Raw genomic sequence first — 10,169 nt, forward strand, 5'->3', positions numbered from 1 at the left:
ACGGATCTCCCACATCGCACAAGTGCAGTACTTAACCCCACTGACCGACATTTCTGTCCCCAATTAAATTTTGAAAGAAAATGTATTAAATTCTTACCTACGCTTATCGCTGCAGATACCCGAGGTAAGTCTTCATATCACTTACTTTCCCAGGATGCTCTCTGGATCTTTCCCTTCAGATTAACAGTTACAAAGCAAGAAGAAAGAAAACAAGCCAAAAAGGGAAAAAGCACCTCCTCTCCCAATTTAACAACTTTGAATTCCCACTCTGGCTGCCTCACTCAGGCTGTCTTCAATTTCACGTACGGAAAGCTTACTGAAGGTGCACTTATGCCTCTCTCTATTATGCTCATCTAAACTGAGATGAATCACACGAGTTAGGCTTAAAACAGAAGAATGCAATTTACACCTCTTGCCTCTAATCAGGCTTCAGGTGATTGACAGATAACTGCCACTCAGCTATTTGGGTGGGGGCAGCTCCTTTTTGCCAGCTAATAAGACCACTAAATTTATAACTGAAAGAAAAACAGGAAAATTAGATTTATCACTTACCTCTTTAATTACCACACTGCTCCAAAATATCAACTTTGAATCCTCACTCTGGCTACCTCATTCAGGCTGTCTCCAACTTCACGTGCGCAAAATAAATATTCATCAACTGCCATTTTTTGTTGTAGAACTGGAAGATAAAAGTGAAATTAGAGGTAAGTGAACAGGATCGTCATCGGTACGATTGTTTGGACTTGGATAATATGCACCTTAGCTGGAACTGCAGGTATAAACACCTTTCTGGAAAGGGATCAATCTTGTCTTGCCTGATTCCACATTAACTACAAATCAAATTTAGAGGAAGACTTTAAACACTTAATCATGCCAAAATCCAGAGAAGTTCGAAAAAACCACACCAGATAACAAAGAGGCCTTGCTGTCGACCTACACAAATGACTACAGGGGACAGGACACATTAGTAAGCAATATAGGGAGACAGGAATTAATACTAAAACAGGTAGGTCATGGCATAAGCTTACCAATCCCTATTGAGGCCGTGGATAAAATATATGGATAATATTAAATACCACACAACAGGAATCATAGAATCATCAAATTCCTTAAGTGCAGAAGGAGCCCATTTAGTCCATCAACTCTGCACCGACCCTTCGAAAGAATACTCTACCTAGGCCCATGGCCCCTCCATATTCCCGTAACCTGATAACCCCACCTGACCTATTCGACTCTAAGAAGCAATTTAGCATGGCCAATCCACCTCACCTGTACATCTTTTGGACTGGGGAAAACTGGATCACCCAGAGGAAACGCATGCAGACACAGGGAGAACATGTAAACTCCAAACAGACAGAGATCCAAGCTCGGTATCGAACCGAGTGCCAGTGGTGTGAGGCAGTAGTGCTAACCTGTGTCCACCAGAAGATTACCTTGGGTCCAGTAACAATACCATTGCTTTTCACAGCCCTTTTGAGTGAACTGATTCCTCCTCATTTCAGTTCTAAATTATTGGACTCTCTTATGCTGAGATTGCGGCCTGGTATTGACTGTTTCCCAGCCAGTGGAAACAATGGGCTGGATTTGTCCCCTATCAACCTGTTCCTTGGCTGTGCGCTATGCACTGGCAGTGGGATTCTATCTTCCCATTGTGTGTTAATGGAATTTCCCATTGTAACCACGCCAAGCCACCGGGAAACCGACGGGCGGGGGTACGCTACAGGCAGGAAAAATGAATGGCAATGACTGGAGAATTCTGGCCAATATGACAGCACCACCTTATCAAAGTCCCTGCAGAATTCTGAAGGTTTCAATGAGACCGTCTCTCATTCTTCTCAACTTCAGCGAAGATAGACCCAATGTATTCAGACTTCCATCAAAGGGCAACCCTGGCATCATAGGGACCAATTGAATGAACCTTTGCCAGTGCGCGTCCAATGCAATTATATTCTTGCAGCACAGCGGCACAGCGGTTAGCATTGCTGCCTCACAGCACTAGGGACTGGGTTTGGCCATGCTAAAAATTTCCCCTTAGAGTCGAAAGATGTGTAGGTTAGGTGGGGTTACGGGGTTATGGGGTTATGGGGATTGGGCTGGGGTTTGAGCCTAGGTAGCATGCTCTGTTGGAGTGTCAGTGCAGACTCAATAGACCGAATGGCCTACTCCTGCAGGGATTCTATGATTCTATTCTATGATTCTACATTACTACCTCAGTAAGTATATCGGGGACAATTCCACAACCTGATCATCGACTTCTTTAATATATTTTTCATTACTCTCTGCCTCTTTTTAACAATCATCACTTTGGTTCTTAAACATGTACCTTTTCTTCTTAGACTGTTCACTCTGCTAACCATTTCTACAAAACTCTTTCCAGCTTCCAGCAACCAATGAGGTGTCATCATCCAACTTCAAATGGAGCTAGAGAATGTATTAATAATCAGTCATTTATACTGTGTCTGTAATCGCTTTCCGCCCCTGAAAAATAACAGAAAAATGCTGGGGTCTATGGGAAAAGACTTTGTTGGGGAACCATTCTGATAGCTCGTTTTTTGAGATTGTTGGAATACTAGACAGGACACCAGGCGAGAACACCAAACAATGTTTCAATTTGTAAAACTGTGAGAAAAGGACGCTTCACCCCAGGAGTGATGACGCTGACCAATACTTGATGTTGAAACAAACTTTAATTTAAACATAGAATCGACCGCCTTAACGTCAAAGAAAATAGCTTTACAATGATCAGTTAAACAGTTCTTAAATAAAAAGGCAAAAACGTCCTATCTATACCTGCCACTAATTCCAATTGAGCAACCAATGCAATTCAAATGCCACTAATATGTGAAGTTAACAAAACAGGTTACTTGCTTATCTGTTCAGACATTGGAGAGGACCACTTTTCAGGAGTAACCTGAAAATCCTTCTGTCTTGTCAGATTCCAATCCTGTAGCAAACTGCTGTTCAACTTAAAATCTTATAACAGTCTCTAAAACTACAGAAAGGCTTGGCTCCTCTCATTAATTACATCATTTCTATCCCAGCAAGATGTCATAGGACCTGCTCAGCTAGGGCCAAATAGAATTCCTCATATAGTATCTACTCTCTAGGGAATCTCCAGCCATTAATACAATGTTCCATTAGCCATCTCTGTAAACTGGGTAAAAGGTTAAAAATCAATCATCACCCACCTTTTACAACACCTTAATTACAGCTTTGGTAGACATAGTGCCTATATGTTTGTTTTTTAACTAGTTTTTAATATCTTACTGCCACAAATCTGAAACATAATATATGACAATTTCCACATTCATCGCAAGATAGCGGAAATAAACTCCACCAAATGACGTTCACAAGTGTGTTAAGATTCTAGAGATCCATGATGACTATCCCTGTGAATTGCATTTTTAACGGCTGTGGAGAGTTCTCCTCCCGGCGTTAAACATGTCACACTTGGCTCTGTGGTGTCAGCTGTGACTTTGTTTGTAGCACTTTCCCATTGTTCAGTTACAGTTTTTCATGTTGAGCTTTGCTTTATTCTTATACAGTTGATGCCAACTCTCTCCCAGCCACACATTTAATTATTCCGACTCTGCATTACTACTTGCGATTTCACATAAATGACCTAAACCCTATGATACAATGATAACAGTCCTCTGAATGTTACTCTTCAGAATCTGGATGCACTTGTCCCAATATATTCCTGAGGACTGGGTCCAATATTGCTTCCTTCTCCCTGGACAGGATTCATAGCGCTGCAGGAAATTCACCTGAATATATAATAATAATAATCTTTATTATTGTCACAAGTAGGCTTACATTAACACTGTAAGGAAGTTACTGTGAAAATCCCCGAGCCACCACACTCTGGCTTCTGTTCGGGTACACAGAGGGAGAATCCAGAATGTCCAATTCACCTAACAGCATGTCCTTTGGAACTTATGGGAGGAAACCGGAGTACCCGGAGGAAACCCACTCAGACACGGGGAGAACGTGCAGACTCCACACGGACAGTGACCTATGCGGGAGTCGAACCCGGGACCTTGACACGGAAACATGCCTGCCCTTCCCTGACCTTTACACAACTACTTTTCCAGTCTATGACCAGGATTCAATGGTCGTTGCGATTCAATTTTCTCACCGGGCGTGGACTCCTGCCAGTGGGATCTGCAGGACATGGGTTGGTGACAATGGAAAATACCATTGGCAAGCGGCGGGAATACAAAAGCCCGCCATCAGCAAATGGAGCGAAGCCGAGTGACACGCGGCTGGTAGACCAGAGAATCCCGCCCTATATTCAAATAATTAAATCCGCCTGTTTGAACTCGTCTCTGACACTTACACTTTTTTCAAATTTCCCTGCATATTTGTTCCTCTACATCTTCCGCACTAGTTGGTGGCCGACAAAATACACAGACCAATGCACTTTTTACTTCTCAGCACTAGCTGAGTAGATTTTGCCCTTGAGCCTGGGACATCATTCTGTCCACCGCTCCTTACTCAATGCTACCAAACCTTTCCTACCTCTCCAGAACTCCTTGGGCTGGATTCTCCACCCCCCAAAATCACGTTCGGTGATGGGGAGGAGAATCCGTTTTGACACCGAAATTGGGAGCGGCGCAGGTTTTTGGATCCTCCGCTCCCTGAAAAGTGGCGTACTCGAGGAGGACTCTTGGTCACGCCAAGTATCCACAGCCTCAGGCCATTGCCTGAGGCCCGCCCCACGATGCTCCATCCCTAACCGGCCGAGTTCCCAATGGTGTGTGCCCACACCGTCCGGGAACCTCACTGCGGACTCAGTCCAGTACCACCACAGTTGGGGGATGGCTGATCCATGGGAAGGGGGGGGCTTCATTCAGGGCTGGAGCCACTGTGGGTGGGCGGTCCAGGATGCGCGTGCAGCCTGGGTCTGTGGGCTGAGTCCGCCTCGAAGCACAGTGTGGCCGCTGCAGGCCGCCGCCGTGCACATGCGCGGCCACGGAACCGGAAATGCTCAGGGCCATATCGGCAGCTAGAGCTGCGAGCTCTACTCTGCCACCCTGCTAGACCCCAGCAAAACGGCGAATCTGTGGCCATTTTGCGCCAGTTTTCCTGGCGTAAAAGACCAAAGTTTTCACACTGCCGTGAGTACTTAGTTTCCCAAATGGAGAATCCAGCTCCTTGTATCTAGGAATATCTGATATCCAGCCCTGTATTTCTTTGAGCCAGATCTCTGTTAAAGGCACAATATCACTGTAGCGCACAAAGACTCCGTGAGACGAATAGAGTGAAGTCGATGAGGCTTTATTAAGCGTGTCTGTTCCCCCGCAGCTCGATAGTAGAATGGCCTGCGGGGGAGGACTCCGGCTTCTTATACTCCGCCTTCAGGGCGGAGCTAGAGGTCAACGGCCAACCAGGACCCGGGATCTGTCAGCCAATGACATTAGGGCTTCCAGTCCCACATGACCCCTAATACATACTACCACATTCACCCCTTGTCAAAAATGAACCCGGCGGGGTGATGCTTCGCATGGTGGTAAGGGTTTACAGGGCTGGTCCTGGGAGGAAAACATTCACATGGTAATACAGTATGTACAATTTTGTCCTGTTTCAACTATTTACAGAAGGTATCGGGAGAAAAGCAAAATGTTCTTGTGAAAAGTCCATATATTGATTTAGATCGACGCCACGAGTCGGTCGGGCGGTCTGGTCGTCCGTGTCGATCGCCTCGGCCCTGGTGGTGGCGGTGGTGCTTGTACCGGTGTTGTCGTCTCCGGGAGCTTTACGGTTTCAGCTTGGGCTTTATTCTTGGTCAGGCCTGAGGGGAGGGGAACCGATCCTCCTGGGAAGGGGGCGGTCGCGGGGTGCGGCAGTGGCTGGAAGGGGGGGGGTTGGGTGAATGGTGTCGGGGGGGTGTGTGCGTTGCCGGCGGGCGCCAGATCCCGCAGGGAGACCATGTCCTGTCGGCCGTCGGGGTACTCCACGTAAGCGTACTGCGGGTTCGCGTGGAGGAGGTGAACCCTTTCGACCAACGGGTCCGCCTTGTGTGCCCGCACATGCTTTCGGAGCAAGATGGGTCCTGGGGCCTCCTGCCAGGTCGGCAGCGACGTTCCAGAGGAGGACCTCCTAGGGAAGACAAGGAGACGCTCATGGGGCGTTTGATTAGTGCTCGTACATAATAGCGACCGGATGGAATGGAGAGCGTCTGGGAGGACCTCCTGCCACCGTGAAACTGGGAGGTCCCTGGACCGTAGGGCCAGTAGGACGGTCTTCCAGACCGTGCCGTTCTCCCTCTCTACTTGCCCGTTCCCCCGGGGGTTGTAGCTGGTCGTCCTGCTTGAGGCTATGCCCTTGCTGAGCATGAACTGGCGCAGCTCGTCACTCATGAAAGAGGACCCCCTGTCGCTGTGGACGTATGCGTGGCAACCGAACAGTGTGAAGATGGTGTTCAGGGCTTTAATGACTGCGGCCGCGGTCATGTCAGAGCAGGGAATGGTGAATGGGAAGCGGGAGTATTCGTCCACCACATTAAGGAAGTATGTGTTGCGGTCGGTGGAGGGGAGGGGCCCTTTGAAATCGAGACTAAGGCGTTCAAAGGGGCGGGAAGCCTTAATCAGGTGCGCACCATCCGGCCTGAAAAAATGCGGTTTGCATTCCGCGCAGATGTGGCAGTCCCTTGTGACTGTACGGACCTCCTCTAAAGAGTATGGGAGATTGCGGGACTTGATAAAGAGGAAAAACCGAGTGACCCCCGGGTGGCAGAGGTCCTCGTGGAGGGTTTGGAGGCGGTTAATTTGTGCGTTGGCACATGTGCCGCGGGATAGGGCATCGAACGGCTCGTTCAGCTTTCCGGGACGATACAAAATCTCGTAGTTGAAGGTGGAGAGCTCGATCCTCCACCTTAAGATCTTGTCGTTTTTGATTTTGCCCCGCAGTGCATTATCGAACATGAAGGCTACCGACCGTTGGTCGGTGCGGAGAGTGAATCTCCTGCCGGCCAGATAATGCCTCCAATGTCGCACAGCTTCCACTATGGCTTGGGCTTCCTTTTCCACTGAGGAGTGGCGGATTTCTGAAGCGTGGAGGGTTCGAGAGAAAAAGGCCACGGGTCTGCCCGCTTGGTTAAGGGTGGCCGCTAGAGCTACGTCGGAGGCGTCGCTCTCGACCTGGAAGGGGAGGGACTCGTCGATGGCGCGCATCGTGGCCTTTGCGATATCCGCTTTGATGCGGCTGAAGGCCTGGCAAGCCTCTGTCGACAGAGGGAAGGTCGTGGTCTGTATTAGGGGCGGGCCTTGTCTGCGTACTGGGGGACCCACTGGGCGTAGTATGAAAAAAAACCCAGGCAGCGTTTCAGGGCTTTTGAGCAGTGCGGGAGGGGAAATTCCATGACGGCGCGCATACGTTCGGGGTCGGGGCCTATTATCCCATTGCGCACTACGTAGCCCAGAATGGCTAGCCGGTTGGTGCTAAAAACGCACTTGTCCTCGTTGTACGTGAGGTTCAAGGCTTTGGCGGTCTGGAGGAATTTTTGGAGGTTGGCGTCGTGGTCCTGCTTATCGTGGCCGCAGATGGTTACATTGTCGAGGTACGGGAACGTGGCCCGCAACCCATGTTGATCAACCATTCGGTCCATCTCCCGTTGGAAGACCAAGACCCCGTTTGTGATGCCAAATGGGACCCTTAGGAAATGGTATAATCGCCCGTCTGCCTCGAAGGCTGTGTACTTGCGGTCACTTGGGCGGATGGGGAGCTGATGGTAGGCGGACTTGAGGTCCACGGTGGAGTAGACTTTATATTGGGCAATCCGATTGACCATGTCGGGTATGCGGGGGAGAGGGTACGCGTCTAGTTGTGTGTACCTGTTGATGGTCTGGCTATAGTCTATGACCATCCTTTGTTTCTCCCCTGTCTTCACTATTACCACCTGTGCTCTCCAGGGACTATTGCTGGCCTGGATTATGCCTTCCTTTAGTAGCCGCTGGACTTCGGACCGAATGAAGGTCCGGTCCTGGGCGCTGTACCGTCTGCTCCTAGTGGCGACGGGTTTGCAATCCGTGGTGAGGTTCGCAAACAAGGACGGGGGTTGCATCTTGAGGGTTGCGAGGCCGCAGATAGTGAGTGGGGGTATTGGGCCGCCGAATTTGAACGTAAGGCTCTGTAGATTGCACTGGAAATCTAATCCCAGTAAAGTGGGGGCGCAGAGTTGGGGAAGGACGTGTAGTTTGTAGTTTTTGAACTCCCTCCCCTGCACCGTTAGGGTAACTATGCAGAAACCTTGGATCTGTCCGGAGTGGGATCCTGCAGCTAGGGAAATCTTTTGTGCGCTGGGATAGGTGGTCACGGAACAGCGTCTTACCGTGTCGGGGTGGATAAAGCTCTCCGTGCTCCTGGAGTCGACTAGGCATGGTGTCTCGTGGCCGTTTATTAGCACCGTTGTCGTCGTCGTCTGGAGTGTCCGGGGCCGAGCTTGATCGAGCGTAATTGAAGCGAGACGTGGTTGTAGTAGTGGAGTGGGGTCCGTTGTTGCCGTCCAAGATGGTGTCGGGGATGAACAAAATGGCTACCCCCATACATCGCACATGGCTGGGGGGTCACAAGATGGCGGCGGGGGTGGACAAAATGGCCTATATAATTCATACCTGCCACAAAAGCATCGCGCATTAACATGTCCGTGTGTTCATTTGCGTTCACCGAAGGGCAGCTGCAGGCTCGTCCCAAAATCAGCAGCGCGGCGTAGAATTCGTCCATCGATTCTCCGGGACCTTGCCATCTCGTCGCGAGCTGGTAGCGAGCGTAGATTTGGTTAACTGGGCGGACATAGAGACTTTTCAGTGCTGCGAACGCCGTCTGGAAATCCTCCGCGTCTTCGATGAGATGAGAAAATCTCCGTGCTAACCCTCGAGTGCAGGACCTGTAGTTTTTGGTCTTCTGTGACCCGGCTGGTGGCCGTTCTGAGGTAGGCCTCGGAACAAGTCTGCCAGTGCTTGAAGGCTGCTGCCGCGTTCACTGCGTGGGGGCTGATCCTCAGGCATTCCGGGATGATCCTGAGCTCCATAGTCCTTTTTAGACACGCTTAATAAATTGTAGCGCACAAAGACTCCGTGAGACGAATAGAGTGAAGTCGATGAGGCTTTATTAAGCGTGTCTGTTCCCCCGCAGCTCGATAGTAGAATGGCCTGTGGGGGAGGACTCCGGCTTCTTATACTCCGCCTTCAGGGCGGAGCTAGAGGTCAACGGGCAACCAGGACCCGGTTGTCAGCCAATGACATTAGGGCTTCCAGTCCCACATGACCCCTAATACATACTACCACAATCACCTGTCCACATTGCTAACTGTGCCTAGAGCTTAACAATTCACCACCCACCATGCATTCAGATACATGCATTTTAACCCAAACTGGTATATTATTATTTCCGTCTTATGCTTAACCCATCTGATACCTTACTCCTTCCTATTAAAGTACTATCCCTATCGCCCAATATCCTTTGCACCTTGATACCCCCACCACCCACCATAGTGTTCCCTTTGGGTTCCCACACCCTTGCAAGCAAGTTAAAACTCTCTCCAATCTCACGAGCCAATGTCTCTGAAATTACCATTTATATAGGTGACTTCTCGGCAAAAATGGCAAACATTAAAGCTTTTTATTTGCCTGGAAATGGAGACTTTTGTTGCAGAGAGACAATGGAAATCAAGGGGAAAGAAATGAGAAAATAGAAGCTATCTTACATCAGAGTAGTGGAAAGCAAATAGGACGAGGTTCAAAGTGGAGTGATTTTCCTTTGTAACCAGATGCATATCGTTCCCAACGTAGCAGATCAAAAGATCACTCTTCACTTTTTTCTGATTTGAATAGCAAGTTATTTTGTCCCCTTGCCATGTCTGACTGAATACATCTTCATCTGTCAGGGTGTTATCATCATATTGGAGCACAATCAATTCCTTTCGCGAGGATAATTGGACCAAATTGTTGCCTGCTTTGGATCAGGAGGAGGCCAAGACTCCGTTCCTCAAACAGATCTGGAAGAAAAAATGGGATAGGCAGAGATCTTCCAAGCCTGCTTCAGCATCTAGTTAGGTCATGGTGGATCTGTGTCTGAATTTTATTCACCGCCCTTGCTCATGCTATCCTTAATGATGTTGGCAAACAAGCGACCACCATGCTGAGCAAACCTTTCGAGTCTGGATGACT

General features: G+C 49.0%; 1 long non-coding RNA gene across 1 annotated transcript in view; it reads right to left on the bottom strand.

Annotated features, from left to right (window-relative positions):
* The window catches only part of LOC140387237 (uncharacterized), a 423,153-nt gene extending 422,480 nt beyond the window's left edge, over positions 1-673 (bottom strand). Inside the window, exon 1 of the long non-coding RNA XR_011933799.1 lies at positions 553-673. This is a non-coding gene — a long non-coding RNA (uncharacterized lncRNA). The remainder of the gene's footprint in view (positions 1-552) is intronic.
* Between the last annotated feature and the right edge of the window lie 9,496 nt (positions 674-10,169).

This window comes from Scyliorhinus torazame, chromosome 12 (genome assembly GCF_047496885.1).
Source record: "Scyliorhinus torazame isolate Kashiwa2021f chromosome 12, sScyTor2.1, whole genome shotgun sequence".
Classification (NCBI taxonomy): domain Eukaryota; kingdom Metazoa; phylum Chordata; class Chondrichthyes; order Carcharhiniformes; family Scyliorhinidae; genus Scyliorhinus; species Scyliorhinus torazame.